A 22,583-nucleotide genomic window follows, 5' to 3' on the forward strand; every position below is an offset into this window, starting at 1 on the left:
GGTGATGCCATCCAACCATCTCATCCTCTGTTGTCCCCTTCTCCCACCCTCAATCTTTCTCAGCATCAGGGTCTTTTCAAATGAGTCAGCTCTTTGCATCAGGTGGCCACAGTATTGGAGTTTCAGCTTCAACATCAGTCCTTCCGATGAACACCCAGAATGGATTTCCTTTAGGATGGACTGGTTGGATCTTCTTGCAGTCCAAGGGAACCTCAAGAGTCTTCTCCAACTGCACAGTTCAAAAGCATCAATTCTTCGGTGCTCAGTTTTCTTTATAGTCCAGTTCTCACATCCATACATGACTACTGGAAAAACCAAAGCTTTGACTAGACAGACCTTTGTTGGCAAATTAATGTCTCTGTTTTTTAATATGCTGTTTAGATTGGTCATAACTTTTCTTCCAAGGAGTAAGTGTCTTTTAATTTCATGGCTGCTGTCACCATCTGCAGTGATTTTCAAGCGCCCCAAAATAAAGTCTGCCACTGTTTTCACTGTTTCCCCATCTATTTGCCATGAAGTGATGGGACCAGATGCCATGATCTTAGTTTCTGAATGTTGAGCTTTAAGCTAACTTTTTCACTCTCCTCTTTCACTTTCTGGTTTAAATATATAGAATTGATTGGATTCACCCAACTGCACAGAACAGTAATATTCTCTTACCACATGTGCTTAAATAAATTTATTTCAATCTTGTGGAAGAGCATGATGGAAGGCAACATTGCCTGAAATGAGTTCTAAAATGTCATTGAGGCTCCTTCTGCATCTCTATTCTGCCATCCCAGGTTGTGCAGTCCTCTACAGGGTCCAAAATTTCTGATGTAGACACTTAATCACAGTGGTGTCTCTGGTAGTAAAACAAAGGAAGAGAGGAGGATAGCATACCTCCTCCCTTAGAAAAAGACCTTGTCAACTTCCAACACATTCCTTTTTCATCTCTTTTACCACAATTTGATTGTATTTGTGGTCCTTTATTCTGTGTGGTATCATGGCAGGCTAAAAATAACTTACTATATTTAAATAAAAGTGAGGGAATGGAGGATGGAGTATGCATCTAACAGTCCTAAATTAAGTCACTGGCGTATAGATTGCATTTGCAAATATGGATATGTGTGAATCACAGTATGTATATTAAAAACCTTATTTTTAAGTCAGATTTTTGTGGATTGAGCAATGAATGGCAGATGAGGCTCTAAAAAGAGAGACCAATCCTTCAAGAAGCTTGCCTGAAAGGTGAGAGTGGTAGGGACAGTAGTCCAGAAGTTTAGGTTTTGTGGGAGAGGACACTAAAGTGAATTCAGAAAGAGGTGAGTTAAAAAAAAAAAGAAGGACATGGTAAGACTGATGACCAATTAATATTTATTAAGTGATGCTGTTGATACTGAACTGAATGCTTTTATATGCACTATTTGCTATAGGTGTTATTACCATCTTAATTTTTTAAGTGAATTAACTTAGGCCTGGAAGATTAAATAACTTAAACTGAGACACAGAGTTGCTAAATTCCAAAGCTGAGAATTTTACTCTAAGCCTCTATGTCAACTTATAACCCCAACCCACCTTACTATCTTATTTATGAAGCATCTCAACTTTGAACTGCCATCCAACTTACTACTTTCTCTTTAAAAAAAAGAAGTTAAGGAGCTCAGTGAAGGTTAATAGATGGTTTTAGTCAGAAAGGACAGTATATTTGTAAGGTTTCAGTGGAGAAAAACTTTTTAAACACTGCTTCAAAGGGGAGGGCTTTACATTTCAATATATTTAGCTTTATTTTGTATACGATCATTTAAAATTTTAAATAAAAGTTCACTTATAATGACTATGGTAATGTTTTGTGTGTGCTCAGTCATGTCCAACTCTGTGACCCCATGGACTGTAGCCCTCCAGGCTCCTCTGTCTATGGGGATTCTCCAGGCAGGGATAATGGAGTGGGTTGCCATGCCCTCCTCCAGGGGATCTTCCCAACCCAGGGATTGAACCCAGGTCTCCCTCATTGTAGGCAGATTCTTTACCGTCTGAACCACCAGGGAAACCCTATGGTAATGTTTTCTTGCAGTTAATTTTGTCTATATGAAGAAGGTGCCCTAGATGTCTGTGTAGTTGGTGACTATATTGTCAGATGGTTTTATTCTTTAGAACTATGTTATTACACTAGATGTTAAAATAAGTGTACAGAATAGAAGAAGAAGAAAAAAAAAAGGGTGGTTTCTTCTTAGGGAAGGACCAACAGTTTGTTTCTCCCTAAAATCTTCATTTAAATGGATTTTTCATGGTATAAAGTTTAGCTTAAAAGCCTGATTCTTTGAATGTATTGAGATTATTTCTGTTTCTCTGGTATCATTTCTCACTGACTAGTAGTGAAAGACGGATGTATATTTTGTTCTTGTTGTTTAGTCACCAAATCGTGTCCGACTATAGTCTGCCAGACTCCTCTGTCCATGGGATTCTCCAGAATACTGGAGAATATTCACTCCAAGAATACTGGAGTGGGTTGCCATTTCCTTCTCCAGGAAATCTTCCTGGACCAGGGATCAAACCTGGGTCTTCTGCATTGGCAGGCAGTTTCTTTACCACTGAGCCACCAGGGAAACCTGATGTATACTAGCAGAATAAGTCCAAATATAAATAAGTAACAGAGACCAGAGGTGTAAACTAGACTAGAGAAGTACCTTTACTTCATGGAATTAAGCCTCTGCTGGGACCAACTGCTTGGTGTTCCTGAAATGAGTCCAAGGCAAGTTAATTTAATTTAAATTTATAGTATCATAACAGTTATCTAACACATTCATCTCATACGATGGTCTTACCTCAAGAACAGTTCATTATTTGTAGCTCATTGTGAGGAGAAGGTATAAGTGTGTGTAATTATCTGGGCCCTTCATATGCAGCAGTGTATCAAGGTTTTTAAATTACTTAATTTTCCCTTTACTGCAACATTTTCCAGTCAATAATGTTATTCTCATTCTATACATGGGAAAACTAGAAGTAAAAGGTACTATGAATTGTCCAAGGTTTGTAAATGCTTGATTCAGAATTGTAACCAAGGCCAATTCCACAGCCTCAGATCTATAGGACTCACTCTATAATACTGTCTACAGAATGCCTGCATTCATTTGCTAGGGCTGCTGTAACAAATGACCACAAATTTAGTAGCTTAAAATAACAAAAATTTGTTTTCTCAACAGTTGTGAAGGCCATAAGTCCAAAGTCAAGGTGTTGACTCCTTCTGAAGGCTCCAGGGAAGAATCCTTCTGACCTTTTCTAGCTTCTAGTGGCTCACAATTTTCCTTGGCTTTTGCCAACAGAACTGGGGTTGGCAACTCCACTTTGCATGGTCACCTTCACTGTGTTTGTGTCTCTTTTCCTTTTTTTGTTTCTTATAAAGACATTTCTCATTGGTCTTAGGACCCATCCTCATCCAGGGTGATTTTCTGTCAAGATCCTTATCTTAGTTACATTTACAAAATCCCATCTTCCAAATAAGACCACATTATGGGCTTCTGGGTGGACATGTTTTGGGGGAACCACTGTTTAACCAATAACAGTGATCAAGGCTGAATTTTTAAGAACATTTTAAAATTGTAAAATATAACAAAAATATGGAGAAATACGTGATACATGAAATACACTATAATTAATAATAATAAAGTGATAAGCTGAGTAGCCACCCCTGGTATGGAGACATAGAACATTTTAAGCACTCTGAAAATGCACTGTTTCCTTTAGTAATCATCTCCCTATCCCTAAGATTATTAGAACTTTATGAGAATCACTTCCTCACTTTCCTTTAAAATTTTACTCATGTAGTAAAATAATACAGTTTTATATATTTGTGAATTTTATGTAAATGAAACAATTGTATATCTTATTTTGTGTTATGCTTCCTTTAATTAACATCATACCTGTAAGAATCATACACATTAGCAGGCAGAGTGGCTCAGTGCAGAGTGGTAAAGAATCTGCCTGTCAATGCAAGAGACATGGGTTCGATCCCTGGGTCAGGAAGATCTCTTGGAGACGAAACTGGCAGCCCACCCCAGTCTTGCCTCGGAAATGGCATGGACAGAGGAGCCTAGTGGGCTACTGTCCATGGGGTCTAAAAGAGTTGAATATGGCTTAGTGACTAAACAACAGCAACAAGAATCATATATATCACTGACTGGTTATCATTAATTTTCTTTACAACGTAAGCTATTCATTTTTCTTTTGTTGCATATGTGTGTTATATATATGTATTTGACTATCATAAATAGTCTTAGTAATTTTTTTATATATTCTAGTATAGCTGCAGGTTTATGTGAGATATATGCTTATTAGATGGTGACAGTTTTTCAAAGCCATTGTAGCAATATAGCTCTCATCAGCAGTTCATGTTGAGTTCACATTGCTTTCACATATTTAATAGCTCATAGTGCTGGATAAAATTTTAGTTATCTGATAATTCCATAGGTGTGCATGTATATTCCCTGAAGTATTCACTTAAATATCCTGAATTACCAACAATATTGAAAATAGTTTCATAGTTTTATTGCATTTATAATTCTTTAAAAACAGTCTCAGATTCAAATTTTCATACTCAACCCAAGCCAATGAGGAAAGCTTCACCTCTCAGCTTATGGGATGGGAAAGGGTAGTGTTAAAAAAGTGAGAATATCGATCTTTTGACTAAAGATATATTTTTTTCACAAAAAGATGAAATACAGTAATGAACTGATAAATTCTGAAGAAAATACAAGATCTGTACTAATAGAGTACCTTCAGATAAATATGCTCACAGTTGTGAGATTTTCTAATTTCCATTTCCCTTCTAGCTAAGGCTATGAACAATTTATGCCTTAATTAATTCTTAAGAACTCTAATATCCATATAAAACAGAATTTTAATGAAAATTTAGTTACTCAAAATAAGATTGAATCTGTCAGACCTGTATTAACCTAGTAAGTGGTAAACTCTCTTCTGCACATTCTCCTACCTATGGTCATATTTTAGTATTATATCTCATTTTGAAGATTTTTAGTAGCTTCCAGATTTACAATCCTAGTGTACATATGCTTCTTTAAAATAATTTTTGTGCTTTATAATTATAATCACATCTCTTTCAGAAGAAGAAAAATAGAAAAGGTGGCCATTATGTATCAGTTTCTCAGATGAATTATATTCTATCATGCTGCTATTGTCTCAATATATGTCTTACTAGTGGATATAGATTGAAATCTGGGTAAATCTATATTATCATTCTACTGGGTGTTGGGGGGTTTCTCTTAAAATCATGCTTTTCAATTTGCTTTGAGTCTCTTTGGCTCCATCTCCTGCTGTTGTAATCATTAGAAGTCCATAGAGAGTGAAATTTCTCAAAATATAGATAGTTTTATTCAGAACATGAGCCCTGCAGGCATTTCTTTTCATTTTTACTTCACTTGGGATATACAGACGCACCTTTGACTTTCATATGCTTATTACAAAGCCTGAACGCAGGATATGTTTCCTTCTGCTTTGAGATACAGATGGCAAAAATCCTCAGTCTGCCAAGAAACTTTATTTGCTTCTAAATTCTGACTGGCCCATTATATGAGTTTGTTATATGAAGATTTTAATAGTGCACATAAGGGTCAAGCATTCTTTGTTGCTGAAATATTAAATCATTCTTTGGTTTTCTTACATCTGACAGTTGTTTTCTACTTCATCTTTAAAAGCAGAAGTTCATGAGCTTTTCATCCGGTGGAGTCGTTGGGTTTTATTCATGCTCAGATTCATTGAAACCTGCCAACCATATAAAAATAGTTGCCAATATGGGAGAAATTTTTCTTGTGTTGTGATAGAAAGGGTTTCACTGTTGAGATGTGAGCCTAAAATAAAAACATATTCCTCCATTAAAAAGACAACAAAAAACATGGCTGCTTGTCCTAGGTGGCTTTTTACAAGAAAGAGGAACAAAATGGATTATTTGATGACATCTTAGATCTTAAATTATTTTTCGAACTACATGTACTTACAAAACTTGAATATGTTTGTGTGTGCATGTATATATGTATATGCACATACATGCAAACACACATACATATACATTCAATGTTCAGTTCAGTTCATTTCAGTCGCTCAATCCTGTCAGACTCTTTGCGACCCCATGAATCGCGGCTCACCAGGCCTCCCTGTCCATTACCAACTCCCGGAGTTCACACAAACACATGTTCATCAAGTCGGTGATGCCATCCACCCATCTCATCCTCTGTCGTCCCCTTCTCCTCCTGCCTCCAATCCCTCCTGGCATCAGGGTCTTTTCCAATGAGTCAACTCTTCGCATGAGGTGGCCAAAGTATTGGAGTTTAAGTAGAAACAGTTTTAACTTAATGTCAATGTTAACTTAATGTCAATGTTAAATTGAATACAAACTTTTTTGGACTTGTTTTCTGTTTTTGACAAACTAGGAAAGCAAGCAAATATTTTTCTTTTTTAAATTTACAGTGTTTTCTGGGCCATAATTGAGATGTAGGTATCTGGATTTAAAACATATTCAAAATGACCTGACTTTTTTTTTTTTCCTAAGTAAATGTCACTTAGCACAAGTATGGTTTTTCTCCACTACCTGGATTCTTTTGTTGGTTATATTGTTATCCATCTAATCACCTATAGCAGCAAACATGAGGTCATAGTTAAAAACACTGAAGTCCTATTGATTCTGCCTGTTTGATGTTTCCCAGTCATATCTTTTCCTTCCGTTCAACTGATCTCAGTTCCTAACATTCAGATTTTTTAAAGTTTTTATGTGGCCATTTTTCTTTCCAGTTTCTCTCTACTCCAATTCATTCTAAATGTTACTTTCACTATCATTTTTCAAAAATATAGTTCCTTTCCCATTATTTTTTCTTTTAGAAGACCTTGTATAGATTCCTGTTGTCTTAAATTTCAAATTCCTAAGAAACTTCATAAGTCAATACAGTAGCCACTAGTTCCATGTGGCTATTTATATTTAAGTTTAAAATTAATTTAAAAAGTAATAAAAGAAATTGAGTTCCTCAATCACAGCCTCGTTTTAAGCACTGAGATGACATACTACTGAATTGATAGTGATTACTGAATAGGACATGACATCACCAATCTAGAGTATTTCCATCATCATAAAAAGTTCTGTTAGATCTGCTTTTGAATGTTATACCAACCCTTCTATAGCCATGTTGCAAGTTACTTTTCCAGCATCATTTTCTTCTACTCAGTGTCAGCACACCTCTGTGATCCAGTTATGTCCATGAACTTATGGTTGAAAGCATCAATCATTCAGTCAGCAAACTTTGAGCACCTTTGGCACTATTCTATTCGAAGCGCTGTGAATTAAACCAAGACAAAACAAAACTGCTTTCATGGAGTTAACATTGGTGACAAGATTATAAACATCCAAAATATTAAAAATGTAAAATACTTTGTGGCCAGGGATGTTAGAAAGAAAAATAAAAAATTGTACTGTGCAGAGAACAGTAGGTGACTGGTTACATGGGATGTTCAGGGAACAAAAAAGGCCTTTATGATGAGAGGATATTTCAACAGAGCCCTGAATAAAGTGAGGAGATGAACTATATAGCTCCCTGGAGAAGTATAAGCCTTTCATCCTATGCCTTCAAGCTTTTGCCCCTCTTACATTTGTGGGAATATCATTTATAAAGGTCACAGTGTCATTAAGCGGTATCTCTTATCTTATACTAAAGATTTTTGGTCTCAAGCCAGAATGTAATCAGCATCACAGACTGTTAAAGCATGAGGCAACCATAGAAATCATCTAATCTAGTTCCTAATTTTAAAAGGAGGTAGCTGAGATTCAGACAGGTTTAATTGATTAGTTTCAAGTGACAAAGTGAAATAATGGTAAAATGGCAATTAGAACCTTGGTTTCTTGGCTCCTATCATTGTCCTGTTTAGATGAGAGTTTCTAAGTAATGAAATCCAAATAAGGAGGACCTCTGAAACCTTTGAGGAACTTTCCAGGTGGCACAGTGATAAAGAATCTGCCTGCCAATGTAGGAGATTAGATACCTGGAGAAGGATATAGCAGCCCACTCCAGTATTCTTGCTTGGAAAGTTCCATAGACAGAGGAGCCTGGTGGGCTACAGTCCATGGAGTTGCAAGAGTAGGACATGATTGAATGACTACACATGCGTGCATGCTGGAACCTTTTTAAGAATTTATATGCATATGTGTATATGTACATACATATTTGCAGCCAAAGATGGAAAAGCTCTATACAGTCAGCAAAAACAAGACCAGGAGCTGACTGCGGCTCAGACCATGAACTCCTTATTGCCAAATTCAGACTGAAATTGAAGAAAGTAGGGAAAACCACTAGACCATTCAGGTATGACCTAAATCAAATCCCTTATGATTATACAGCGGAAGTGAGAAATAGATTTAAGGGCCTAGATCTGATAGACAGAGTGCCTGATGAACTATGGAATGAGGTTCGTGACATTGTACCGGAGACAGGGATCAAGACCATTCCCATGGAAAAAAAATGCAAAAAAGCAAAATGGCTGTCTGGGGAGGCCTTACAAATAGCTGTGAAAAGAAGAGAAGCAAAAAGCAAAGGAGAAAAGGAAAGATATAAACATCTGAATGCAGAGTTCCAAAGAATAGCAAGGAGAGATAAGAAAGCCTTCTTCAGCGATCAATGCAAAGAAATAGAGGAAAACAACAGAATGGGAAAGACTAGGGATCTCTTCAAGAAAATCAGAGATACCAAAGGAACATTTCATGCAAAGATGAGCTCGATAAAGATATATGGACCTAACAGAAGCAGAAGATATTAAGAAGAGATGGCAAGAATACACAGAAGAACTGTACAAAAAAGATCTTCACGACCCAGATAATCACAATGGTGTGATCACTGACCTAGAGCCAGACATCCTGGAATGTGAAGTCAAGTGGGCCTTAGAAGGCATCAGTACGAACAAAGCTAGTGGAGGTGATGGAATTCCAGTTGAGCTATTCCAAATCCTGAAAGATGATGCTGTGAAAGTGCTGCACTCAATATGCCAGCAAATTTGGAAAAGTCATCAGTGGCCACAGGACTGGAAGAGGTCAGTTTTCATTCCAATCTCAAAGAAAGGCAATGCCAAAGAATGCTCAAACTACCACACAATTGCACTCATCTCACACGCTAGGAAAGTAATGCTCAAAAGTCTCCAAGCCAGGCTTCAGCAATATGTGAACCGTGAACTTCCTGATGTTCAAGCTGGTTTTAGAAAAGGCAGAGGAACCAGAGATCAAATTGCCAACATCCGCTGGATCATCGAAAAAGCAAGAGAGTTCCAGAAAAACATCTATTTCTCCTTTATTGACCATGCCAAAGCCTTTGACTGTGTGGATTACAATAAACTGTGGAAAATTCTGAAAGAGATGGGAATACCAGACCACCTGACCTGCCTCTTGAGAAATTTGTATGCAGGTCAGGAAGCCACAGTTAGAACTGGACATGGACCAACAGACTGGTTCCAAATAGCAAAAGAAGTCAAGGCTGTATATTGTCACCCTGTTTATTCAACTTATATGCAGAGTACATCATGAGAAACACTGGGCTGGAAGAAACACAAGCTGGAATCAAGATTGCCAGGAGAAATATCAATAACCTCAGATATGCAGATGACACCACCCCTATGGCAGAAAGTGAAGAGGAACTCAGAAGCCTCTTGATGAAAGTGAAAGTGGAGAGTGAAAAAGTTGGCTTAAAGCTCAACATTCAGAAAACGAAGATCATGGCATCCGGTCCCACCACTTCATGGGAAATAGATGGGGAAACAGTGGAAACAGTGTCAGACTTTATTTTTCTGGGCTCCAAAGTCACTACAGATGGTGACTGCAGCCATGAAATTAAAAGACGCTTACTTCTTGGAAGGAAAGTTATGACCAACCTAGATAGCATATTCAAAAGCAGAGACATTACTTTGCCAACAGAGGTTCGTCTAGTCAAGGCTATGGTTTTTCCTGTGGTCATGTATGGATGTGAGAGTTGGACTGTGAAGAAGGCTGAGTGCCGAAGAATTGATGCTTTTGAACTGTGGTGTTGGAGAAGACTCTTGAGACTCGCTTGGACTGCAAGGAGATCCAACCAGTCCATTCTGAAGGAGATCAGTCCTGGGATTTCTTTGGAAGGGATGATGCTAAAGCTGAAACTCCAATACTTTGGCCACCTCATGCGAAGAGTTGACTCATTGGAAAAGACTCTGATGCTGGGAGGGATTGGGGGCAGGAGGAGAAGGGGACGCCAGAGGATGAGATGGCTGGATGGCATCACTGACTCGATGGACGTGAGTGTGAGTGAACTCCGGGAGTTGGTGATGGACAGGGAGGCCTGGCGTACTGCGATTCATGGGGTTGCAGAGTCGGACACGACTGAGCGACTGATCTGATCTGATATACACACACACACACACACACACATATATACATACACACTTCAGTTTGACTTTTTTCAGAAGTGTGTTGATAATGATGTTCCAAATGGACCTTTTCTCTTTACACTGCAGAGTCTACCTGATAATTCAGTAACATATTTGCAACAATTTCCACCTATAAATATAATTTGAGCCCTAATACTGTAAAACATTTTTAGCATTATGAACACGATACTTACATATATTTATATGTGCATCTACAGAGTGTGTATATATGCACATCTCTTTGTAATTAATTCCTTATGCTGCTTTTGTGTTCAGAGTGTAGTCACAGAGTGCCCAGATTTCCTTGTGTATAGTCCTAAATAGCATAAAGTGGTGGATTTTAGCTGAATTATAGCTTTATTCTCCCAATGAAATCCTGAAGAATTTCTCTAAGAATTTTCATAGAAGGTGGCATAATAATACAGTTTTAGAACATCTTTAAAGAACTAGAAGTCTTTAAACTCATCTGTGGTAGAGAAGGGCTAAGACTTTGCTCCTTTATGGAATTCCAGTCCATGGCACATTCTTCAAAGTTAATAGCTTAGTAGTAAAATTTTATTATGCTTATTACTACATTGTCAATGTATAGTAAATGCTTACAGTGTATCTTTTTTAATAATTTTGAAAACAATGAGTTTGAACACCAAACTCCAGCTATTTGTTTAGAATAGATTTGTATATTTATAAACATGTTTATATTTTTATAGCATATAAGATATATATTTTTATAAAATAAAAATATATAATTCATATATAATATTGTATATTTCTAAATGTATATGTGTATAAAATTATATGTTTCAGTGTATAATTTTTGGGTAGGAAATTATTTTCTTGTTATATCAATAAAGCTTTCATTTACAGATACCTTTTCAATATACTAGATAATTATTTCTTTTTAGTATGTTCATAGTTACTTATCTTGAATCAATATAATAATTCTTTTTAAAAATATAGAAAGCAACCTGCCAAAGCCTTTATTTTATTTATTTTTTAATATAAATTTATTTATTTTAATTGGAGGTTAATTACTTTACAATATTGTATTGGTTTTGCCATACATCAACATGAATCTGCCACAGGTATACACATGTTCGCCATCCTGAAACCCCTCCCTCCACCCTCCCCATACCATCCCTCTGGGTCATCCCAGTGCACCAGCCCCAAGCATCCAGTAACATGCCAAAGCCTTTAAAATGCATTCTGTGGTTCCAAATTCTGGTTGGTTCCCTTTTGGATGTGAATTGTGCCTGGTCTGATTAGTTTAGTCTTTATGCCTTAATTGTAATTGTGCTAAAGCAAATTGAATATCTAATGGGCTATTTATTACAGTTGAAGATACAGTGTAATAAATCACTCTTTCAGTGTTTTTTGGGGAAAATGTACGTACGTGAATGATTATATACTGTCAGTTTAAAATAGTCTTTAATTAAAGACAACGTGTGTCTATCATGAAAAATATTCTGCAGCAATTTTACCCACAGGTGAAATGTGTTTGGAGTGTTCCAAATTTTGTATCATGAATCATTTCTGCCATTCTCAGACTAATGACACTCTTCTCGGCAGGCCTGAGTACACCCTTAAGCTCCCAAAGAAAAAATGACTAAGCAGTGTACTAAAATACATATAGTTGAACCAACAGGCAAATGTTCATTTTTTTTTTAAGCATGGGCTTAGAAACAGAATTCTGAAATTTAAAGGTCAGTTTTCAGATAAACTCTCATTCATGGAAGTTTATAAGCTAGCATATATTATATAAGGACAGAAAAATCAATTACATATCAATGTCATGCTTTAAAGCACACATTCTTTTTTTTTAATAAAAAATTATGAGCTTTTTTTGATCCCTAATCCATGGTTTTTCAGATTCTTTTCTAAATGCACACTATGTGAAATTAAGGCAAAGATGAAACAAAAATGTTCTTAAAAGGAAAATAGATTATATGAAAATATAGGAAAATGAGGGAGTTCAAATAGATAATCTAAAAATATTGAAGAGAAAAGTGTTCCAAACAGCCTCTTTAGCCTAGCATTCTTGGGCTTAAAGCCTTCATTCTTTGTGGTTGGTGGAATCCTTTTCATTACTAAATTCCCTTGAACAAATTCTGAAATTGAATTAAGTCAAAATATGTGCAATTGTGAATCATCTTATCTCAGAGTAAGATTTCAGTGTATTTATTTTCCTTAAATGTCAAGAAATTATACAAGCTAAATAATTCTCAGAGTACCACATAAAGTTTAGGTATTTCTTTTCTTACAGTATATATATATATATATTTTACTTTAGTGATACATTTTATATAAAACTTGACAGAAGCAACCAAGGAGAGAGAGGAGAGAAACCCCGAGACAGTTGATTTTCTTAGCTGACCAAAAAAAAAAAAAAAAATCACTTCTAGTAATTCTCTTCCTTTGCTGTATTTATTCCGTATATGATGTGACTAACACTAGACAAGGAAGGAAAAATACAGTTCATTTTTTTCAACTAAAGAAAGGTTTGTAATGCATTTACAGGTTTTTCCAAGGTAATTTTTCTTTTATTTCTAAGTAGTAAATTTTATGAGATTCAGAATCAACATCTAGTCCATGTGTCATAAATATAACATTTCAAATGGTGCAGGAGACACATTGTTACCCTTATAGACATTGAGTGATGAATGTGAGCATAACCTAAGGAAGGATTCATATGAAGATTCCAAAACTAAGCTTGTGGGCCATAGCTTGGGGTGATGGGTGTTAGAAGGAAAGGCAGGTGTTTTTCTACTGTCAGCATCACACACGTTGCCCTGCTCACCTGTCTACTGATACTTTTGTAGCCCCAAGATTTATGGAAAAGGCAAGAGAAAGCAAGGCCTCTCTTGATATAATCCATCTTATTACCATCACAGAACAAGTGTTACCAAGTGGTAATGTTTTCATTGTTTCTGTCTTAACAGCAACAAACCACAGGTTTTATTTCTCCAAGGAGAGACTTGAGTAGTTAATATAATGAGTATAGACATAACAGATCATAATAATGGTAGTAAGTGTCCTAATGAATACACAAGACTGTGTTTTAATGATGCTCAAATTAAGATATTTGATCTAAGTAGAAGAAAGAGTTTCAGATAGCCCTGACCTTTGCCTATACTGTCAATAAAGGAAATGGTTTAAACACTTTAAATATTAGGCCTTCCAGTACCTTGGATCTCTTTGAGGTTACCAACAGACATTATTCCTTTGTGGTTGCTCTTTTCTGTTCAACTCTATGTGATATTGCTATGAAAGTCACAGAGAATCTTCTTTCAGCTTTAACAAAGCCATTGAATCTACATCATTGGTAGGAGTCTTTAAAAAGTTTTAGAATGATAGTAACTGTATCTGAAAAGTACCTCATCATGTTAATTCTTTTCAAATACCAGTTGTCATTTTTATTTGCTTGTGAAAGATGAGTGTAGGAATCTTTGTGATCATTTTTGTGTGAGTTTGAGGAAAAAGACAGCATGCATCCGTGTGTATTTTGGTACTCGTTTCAGTAAATATCAGTATTTTTTGGTTGCAGCACATGGTAAAAATATGGTAGAAACTAGAAACAAATTAATTATAATAGTTATTGCCTTCATAGATAATCCTGGGTACATTATTAAGTAGCTGTGATCATAGAGGCATTGATGCCAGTACACTGTTTGCTTTTTGGTTTTTGTTTGTTTGTTTTTCTTTTTTAATACCAGAGAGTTCTTTGCCTTTACTTGGTCTCTGGTTCTTGAAATTCACCCATAAAATGGGAACAATTTTCCTACTTTCAGAATTTTTAAATCTGTGTTTTCAACTCTAAACCATATACATGGTCTGGTTTTGTCTGGTTTTGAAATTTACATGGCAGAATTTTTCAGTATGAATTATTTTGCATGGTATTAGTATGACTAAAAAACATGTTTATGAAATTTGTCCAGACCGTTGCATGTAGGTTTAGCTTTTACCTTTCATTTCTGTGTAATGTTCTCGTTATATGCATTATGTTACAGTATACTAACACTGAAACCCATTTGACTTTGGGCCTCTGGGTTATTTTTATGTTTATAGGCCATTTGGATATTTCTGGCTGTCAAGTGTCTGTTTAGGTGTTTTTCCCAGTTTTATTCCTTCATTGTGTTGTCTTGTTGATCCTCAGTATAAATCATTTGTCAGTTTCACATGTTGACACCCCTTTTCTGTTCTGTGATGTCTATTACTTTCTTCGTGCTGTCCTTGATGACTGTTTTAGGTGGATGATTTTTTCTTTTTTTGTATTTTTGCTTTGTAGTTAGTGCTTTTCTGTTTTATTTTAGGTATTTTCTAAGATTATATCTCCTAGGTTATCCTCTGCAGGCTTTGTAGGGTTTTTGTTGTTTTGTTTTGTCTTAACATGTAAATCTATAATCCACCTGGTGTTATTTTATTTTTTTTGCCTAGTGTGATGATATGGTCCAGTTTTATTTATTCTGTGTAGATACCTAATTATCCCATTTCTTCATCTTGTACCTGCCTCCCACCTCCCTCCACATCCCATCCTTCTAGGTTGTCACAGGGCACTGGCTTTGGTTGCCCTGCATCATGTGTCAGACTCCCAGTGGCTGTCTATTTTACATATGGTAATATATATGTTTCAGTGCTGTTCTCTCAAATCATCCCATCTTCTTTTCTCACTGAGTCTAAAATTTTTGACCATCTTAATTTATCCCAGAAAGTATTCATTTTGGACAGTAAAAACACAATGTTCTTCCCTTTTTGTTTTTGCATAAAGTACTAGTTAATCTGCAGATGTTTAGTTGTGTAAATTTTGTGCATAAAGTACTAGTTAATCTGCAGATGTTTAGTTGTGTAAATTTTTCTTTCCTTCTTCTTAACAAAAATAATGTCGGTGAGGCTTCTTTTAATAAAAGGCATATCTGCTTACCACATGATTCCTTAAAAAAAAAATAATCTATTTATAGTACCCTTTAGTTCCATTTTAAACCTATAGCAACCACTTCTATACCCATCTTCACTATTAATGCTTTGGCATCCTTTCCATATACCAACTCTGCAGTTGCGGTTAATGACTATGTTGATTATTCACATTTTCCATTTTATCATAATAGTTATCTCAGTATTGAGAAGTTTGAAGCTTATACACTGAGCCCATGTAAGGTTTCAAAACAGATCCTCACAGCTTTTAGTCTCAAACATTTTCATAGTATTGAAAATTATTGGGGCAAACAACAAAAAATTTTTGTTTGGAGGGCTCTTATGTAACAGTATTTATTACCATCTTCCAAATTAAAACATATCTTCAAACCCTTTTAAAGTTTATTTAATTGCATGTTAATGTAAATATGATATTATTATGAAAAATAATAATTTTAAAACAAAAAGGTGAGGGGGTGGCATTGCTTTACATTCTTGCAAATTGTAATGTCTGCTTTCATAGAAGATAGGTTCTCATCTCAGTTTTTACATTCAGTCTTTTATGATCTCATCTGTTTTGTAGCCCCTGGAAACTGCCACTGCATTCCTGTGAGAGGAAGAGTGTGAAAAAGGCAAACGATGCCTTATTATTATTAGAAAAATATATTTGACCTTGTGGACCCCCTGAAAAATTTTTTTTCTGGAGTCACTAGGAGTCCTTTAACCACACTTGGAGAACCACTGTGATTGAAGAATATTATCCTACTCGTTGGGTGAATTTTATGTTGATCTCTCTACTCCACATCTCCTAAAATCAGTTGCTTGTAAATGTTTATATTCCATTTGTACACTAATGGATTGCTGATGGTACCAAGGTCAAAGCATGATATTAGAGCTATCTCTACTTTTGCATGTGCTGTTCCCACTGCTAAGGAAGCCTTTGGTCATCTTTCAAGTTTCTCAACTGTCACTTTTTCTGTGACATATTAATCACACCTTTGTCTTTCATGTTATGTACTTCACACATACTTTTATTATTTTACAACCAGGCAGGTATTAATTACAGTCTGTAAGCCAAGATGTGTGAAGTATAAGTGAAAGTGAAAACTTAATTTCTTTTTAGAACTTATTTTGCCATCACCCTTTAGCTTTCTAACTTTACAGAAAATCCTGTCTTCTATGTGGTAGGTTCTCCTTTCCAACCTAGTGTCCCTCCAGAGTCTGAGAGGCCTACTTGGTGCCCAGGGGATGAATGAATGCTTCTGGTGATTATGACTGTCTCTGCTGATATTCCCATCACCCACGCTTAACAGTGGTGATCTACTTGTTTGCCACTTTTTAACTGTTCCCATACCATATTTGTGAGAAGCCTGGTGGTGCAATGGTAAAGAATCTGCCTGCCAACCAGGAGATGCAGGTTTGATTCCTGGGTTAGGAAGATCCCCTGGAGAAAGAAGTGGCAACCCACTCCAGTGTTTTCCTGCCTGGGAAGTTTCATGGACAGAGGAACATGGTGGTCTACAGTCTGTGGGGTCACAAGAGTTGGACATGACTTAACGACTAAACCATCACTATTCTATACTTGCAGTCACAAAATCTCTGCTGAGGCTGGCGACCAGTGACAAAGGTCACTTGTTCTTGCATTATTCATGGCCACCCTTCTTGGAAGCCTTGGGTCACTGTCCCATCACTGTTAGTGCCCATAATTCTGGGTACCCACCAACTTGAGAAAAACTGTAATTTAAGTTTAACCCCAACTTGCCTCTTGCTTTTCCAAGACCCTTTTTGCTTTACAGTTAACACTATGATGCACACTGGGTCTAGGATCTACAAATCAAATGTTAAAAATTCTGGCAAGCTCTTCTTTACTTCCAGTTTCATACCTATCTTGAATGCATGAAGGGTGGACCTTTCTGCTTTCTTGAAGGGTAATCAGTAAAAAACACAAAATCTGAAGTAGGGGAAAGATATCACTGATTAATCTAACAATCTAGTACCTAGCCATATATGTATCAAGCATGGTTATTTTATTTATTAGGTTTTTATCTTTGCACCTCTCTCCCCAACACATGCATGTATGCACACACAGTTCATGATGCTGGTGTGAACACCTGTGTGAACATCTGTGTCATAGCTTTTAGAATCAAAAATAATGACCAGCATAGAGTTGAATTTCTGTAAATGTTTAAGGCACTCTAAAAATATAATTAGGGGAAATTGAAGATGATTCAAAGAAATGGAATAATGTCCCATGCTATTGTATTGGAAGACTTAATACTGTTAAAATGACCATATTGCCCACAGTCTACACATATTTAATGTGCTGTCTATCAAATTACCCTTTTTATACTTCTCACAGAACTAGAAAAAATAATCCTAAAATTCATATGGAACCATAAAGACACAGAATTGCCAAAGCAATACTGAGGAGAAAGAACAAAGCTGGAGTCATAACTCTCTTGTACTTAAGATAATACTACAGTGCTCCAGTAAAGCAGAGTGGATCTTTGGCATGATATTGGCACAGAAATAGACATATAGATTAATGGAACAGAATAAGAGCCCAGAAGTAAACCCATGCATCAACCGTCAATTAATCTGTGGCAAAGGGGGCAAGAATATACAATGGAGAAAAGACCGTCTCTTAAGCAATGGTGTTGGGAATGTTGGACAGTCCCATGTAAATTAATGAACTTAGAACACATCCTCACACCATACACAAAAATAAATTCAAAATGGTTAATGACATATATAAGATAGGATACTTTTTTTTTTTGATAGGATACTTTTAAACTCCTAGGAGAGAACATAGATAAAACATTCTCTGACATAAATTATACCAATGTTTTCTTCAGTCAGTCTCCCAGGCAATAGAAAAAAGCAAAACTAAGCAAATGAGATCTAATCAAGCTTATAATCTTTTGCATGGCAAAGGAGACCACACACGAAACAGAAAGACAACCTTCAGAGAGGGAGAAAATATCTGACAATATTGTGACCAACAAGAGCTTAATTTCTAAAATGTACAAACAGCTCATGCAGCTCAACATCAAAAACAAACAGTGCAATCAAAAAATGACCAATGACCTGAATACATATTTCTCCAAAGAAGACTTACAGATGGCCAGTGAATGTGTGCTCAGTTGCTCAGTCATGTCCAACTCTTTGTGACACTGTGAACTACAGCTGGCAGGGTCTTCTATCGATGGGATTCCCCAGGCAGGAATACTGAAGTGGGTTGCCATTTCCTCCTCCAGAGGATCTTCCCTGACCCAGAGATTGAATCCATGTCCCCTGCATCTCCTGCCTTGGAGGAGTGTTCTTTACCATTGTGCCACCTTAAAAGTCCACAGATGGCCAAAGGGCACATGAAAAGATGCTCAACATTGGCAACTATTAGACAAATGCAAATCAAAACTATAATTAGGTATCACCTCATACCAGTCAGAATGGCTATCTTTGATAAGTCTACAAGTAATAAATTCTGGAGAGGGTGTGGAGAAAGGGGAACTCTCCTAGTTTGTCAGTGGAAATGTAAATTGGTACAGCCACTATGAAGAATAGGATGGAAGTTCCTTAAAAAACTAAACATAGTGTTGCCATATGATCTGGCAATTCCATTCCTGGGCATATATCTGGAGAAGATGATCATTTAAAAAGATATGCGCACATCAGTTTTCATAGCAGCATTATTTACAATAGCCAAGGCATGGAATCAACCTAAATGTCTATCATGGATGAATGGATATGTCTATCTAGATAGCCAAGACATGGAATCAAACGAAATGTCTGTCATGAATCAATGTCTATCTAGATGAATAGATAAAGAAGATGTAGTATGTATTATAAGGTGAACCATTACTCAGCTGCAAAAAAGAGTGAAATAATACCATTTGTAGCAACACTATGAAAAGGCAAAATGACAGGATACTGAAAGAGAAACTCCCCAGGTCAGTAGGTGTCCAATATGCTACTGAAGATCAGTGGAGAAATAACTCCAGAAAGAATGAAGGGATGGAGCCAAAGCAAAAAGAATACCCATCTGTGGATGTGACAGGTGATAGAAGCAAGGTCTGATGCTATAAAGAGCAATATTGCATAGGAACCTGGAATGTCAGGTCCATGAATCAAGGCAAATTGGAAGTGGTCAAACAAGAGATGGCAAGAGTGAATGTTGACATTCTAGGAATCAGCGAACTGAAATGGACTGCAATGGGTGAATTTAACTCAGATGACCATTATATCTACTACTGTGGGCAGGAATCCCTCAGAAGAAATGGAGTGGCCATCATGGTCAACAAAAGAGTCCGAAATGCAGTACTTGGATGCAATCTCAAAAACGACAGAATGATCTCTGTTCATTTCCAAGGCAAACCATTCAATATCACAGTAATCCAAGTCCATGCCCCAACCAGTAATGATGAAGAAGCTAAAGTTGAACAGTTCTATGAAGACTTACAAGACCTTTTAGAACTAACACCCAAAAAAGATGTCCTTTTCATTATAGGGGACTGGAATGCAAAAGTAGGAAGTCAAGAAATACCTGGAGTAACAGGCAAATTTGGCCTTGGAATACAGAATGAAGCAGGGCAAAGACTAACAGAGTTTTACCAAGAAAATGCAGTGGTCATAACAAACACCCTCTTCCAACAACACAAGAGAAGGCTCTATACATAGACATCACCAGATGGTCAACACTGAAATATTGTTTGCAGCCAAAGATGGAAAAGCTCTATACAGTCAGCAAAAACAAGACCAGGAGCTGACTGTGGCTCAGACCATGAACTCCTTATTGCCAAATTCAGACTTAAATTGAAGAAAGTAGGGAAAACCACTAGACCATTCAGGTATGACCTAAATCAAATCCCTTATGATTTTACAGTGGAAGTGAGAAATATATTTAAGGGACTAGATCTGATAGACAGAGTGCCTGATGAACTATGGAATGAGGTTCGTGACATTGTACAGGAGACAGGGATCAAGACCATTCCCATAGAAAAGAAATGCAAAAAAGGAAAATGGCTCTCTGGGGAGGCCTTCCAAATAGCTGTTAAAAGAAGAGAAGTGAAAAGCAAAGGAGAAAAGGAAAGATATAAGCATCTGAAAGCAGAGTTCCAAAGAATAGCAAGAAGAGATAAGAAAGCCTTCTTCAGCGATCAATGCAAAGAAATAGAGGAAAAACAACAGAATGGGAAAGACTAGGGATCTCTTCAAGAAAATCAGAGATACCAAAGGAACATTTCTTGCAAAGATGGGCTCGATAAAGGACAGAAATGGTATGGACCTAACAGAAGCAGAAGATATTAACCTCAAGAGATGGCAAGAACACACAGAAGAACTGTACAAAAAAGATCTTCATGACCTAGATAATCATGATGGTGTGATCACTGACCTAGAGCCAGACATCCTGGAATGTGAAGTCAAGTGGGCCTTAGAAGGCATCAGTACGAACAAAGCTAGTGGAGGTGATGGAATTCCAGTTGAGCTATTTCAAATCCTGAAAGATGATGCTGTGAAAGTGCTGCACTCAATATACCAGCAAATTTGGAAAAGTCAGCAGTGGACACAGGACTGGAAAAGGTCAGTTTTCATTCCAGTCCCAAAGAAAGGCAATGCCAAAGAATTCTCAAGCTACCGCACAATTGCACTCATCTCACACTGTAGGAAAGTATGCTCAAAATTCTCCAAGCCAGGCTTCAGCAATATGTGAACCATGAACTTCCTAATATTCAAGCTGGTTTTAGAAAAGGCAGAAGAACCAGAGATCAAATTGCCAACATCCGCTGGATCATTGAAAAAGCAAGAGAGTTCCAGAAAAACATCTATTTCTGCTTTATTGACTATGCCAACGCCTTTGACTGTGTGGATCACAATAAACTGTGGACAATTCTGAAAGAGATGGGAATACCAGACCACCTGATCTGCCTCTTGAGAAATTTGTATGCAGGTCAGGAAGCCACAGTTAGAACTGGACATGGAACAACAGACTGGTTCCAAATAGGAAAAGGAGTACGTCAAGGCTGTATATTGTCACCCTGCTTATTTAACTTATATGCAGAGTACATCATGAGAAACGCTGGGCTGGAAGAAGCACAAGCTGGAATCAAGATTGCTTGGAGAAATATCAATAACCTCAGATATGCAGATGACACCACCCCTATGGCAGAAAGTGAAGAGGAACTCAAAAGCCTCTTGATGAAAGTGAAAGTGGAGAGTGAAAAAGTTGGCTTAAAGCTCAACATTCAGAAAACGAAGATCATGGCATCCAGTCCCATCACTTCATGGTAAATACATGGGGAAACAGTGGAAACAGTGTCAGATTTCATTTTTCTGGGCTCCAAAATCACTACAGATGGTGACTGCAGCCATGAAATTAAAAGATGCTTGCTTCTTGGAAGGAAAGTTATGACCAATCTAGATAGCATATTGAAAAGCAGAGACATTACTTTACCAACAAAGGTCTGTCTAGTCAAGGCTGTGGTTTCCTGTGGTCATGTATGGATGTGAGAGTTGGACTGTGAAGAAGGCTGAGCACCGAAGAATTGATGCTTTTGAACTGTGGTGTTGGAGAAGACTCTTGAGAGTGCCTTGTACTGCAAGGAGATCCAACCAGTCCATTCTGAAGGAGATCAGCCCTGGGATTTCTTTGGAAGGGATGATGCTAAAGCTGAAACTCCAGTACTTTGGCCACGTCATGCGAAGAGTTGACTCACTGGAAAAGACTCTGATGCTGGGAGGGATTGGGGGCAGGAGGAGAAGGGGACGCCAGAGGATGAGATGGCTGGATGGCATCACTGACTCGATGGACGTGAGTCTCAGTGAACTCTGGGAGTTGGTGATGGACAGGGAGGCCTGGCGTGCTGCGATTTGTGGGGTCACAAAGAGTCGGACACGACTGAGCGACTGATCTGATCTGATCTGTAGCAACATAGATCACTGTGATATTATATTATCTATGAGAACAGAGATGATCAGACTAAGATTATCAGAAATATTTAAGTGAAGTCAGAGAAAGACAAATACCATACAATATCACTTATTTGTGGAATATAAAACATGATGACTTCCTCAGTGGCTCAGCAGTAGAGAATCCACCCGCCAATGCAGGAAACGCAGGTTTGATCCCTAGGTTGTGAAAATCCTCTGCAGGAAGACATGACAACCCACTGCAGTATTCTTGCCAGGAAATCTCCAAGGACAGAGGAGCCTGGCAGGCTATAGTCTGCTGCTGCTGCTGCTGCTGCGTCGCTTCAGTTGTG

This window comes from Bubalus kerabau, chromosome 16 (genome assembly GCF_029407905.1).
Source record: "Bubalus kerabau isolate K-KA32 ecotype Philippines breed swamp buffalo chromosome 16, PCC_UOA_SB_1v2, whole genome shotgun sequence".
Taxonomy (NCBI): domain Eukaryota; kingdom Metazoa; phylum Chordata; class Mammalia; order Artiodactyla; family Bovidae; genus Bubalus; species Bubalus kerabau.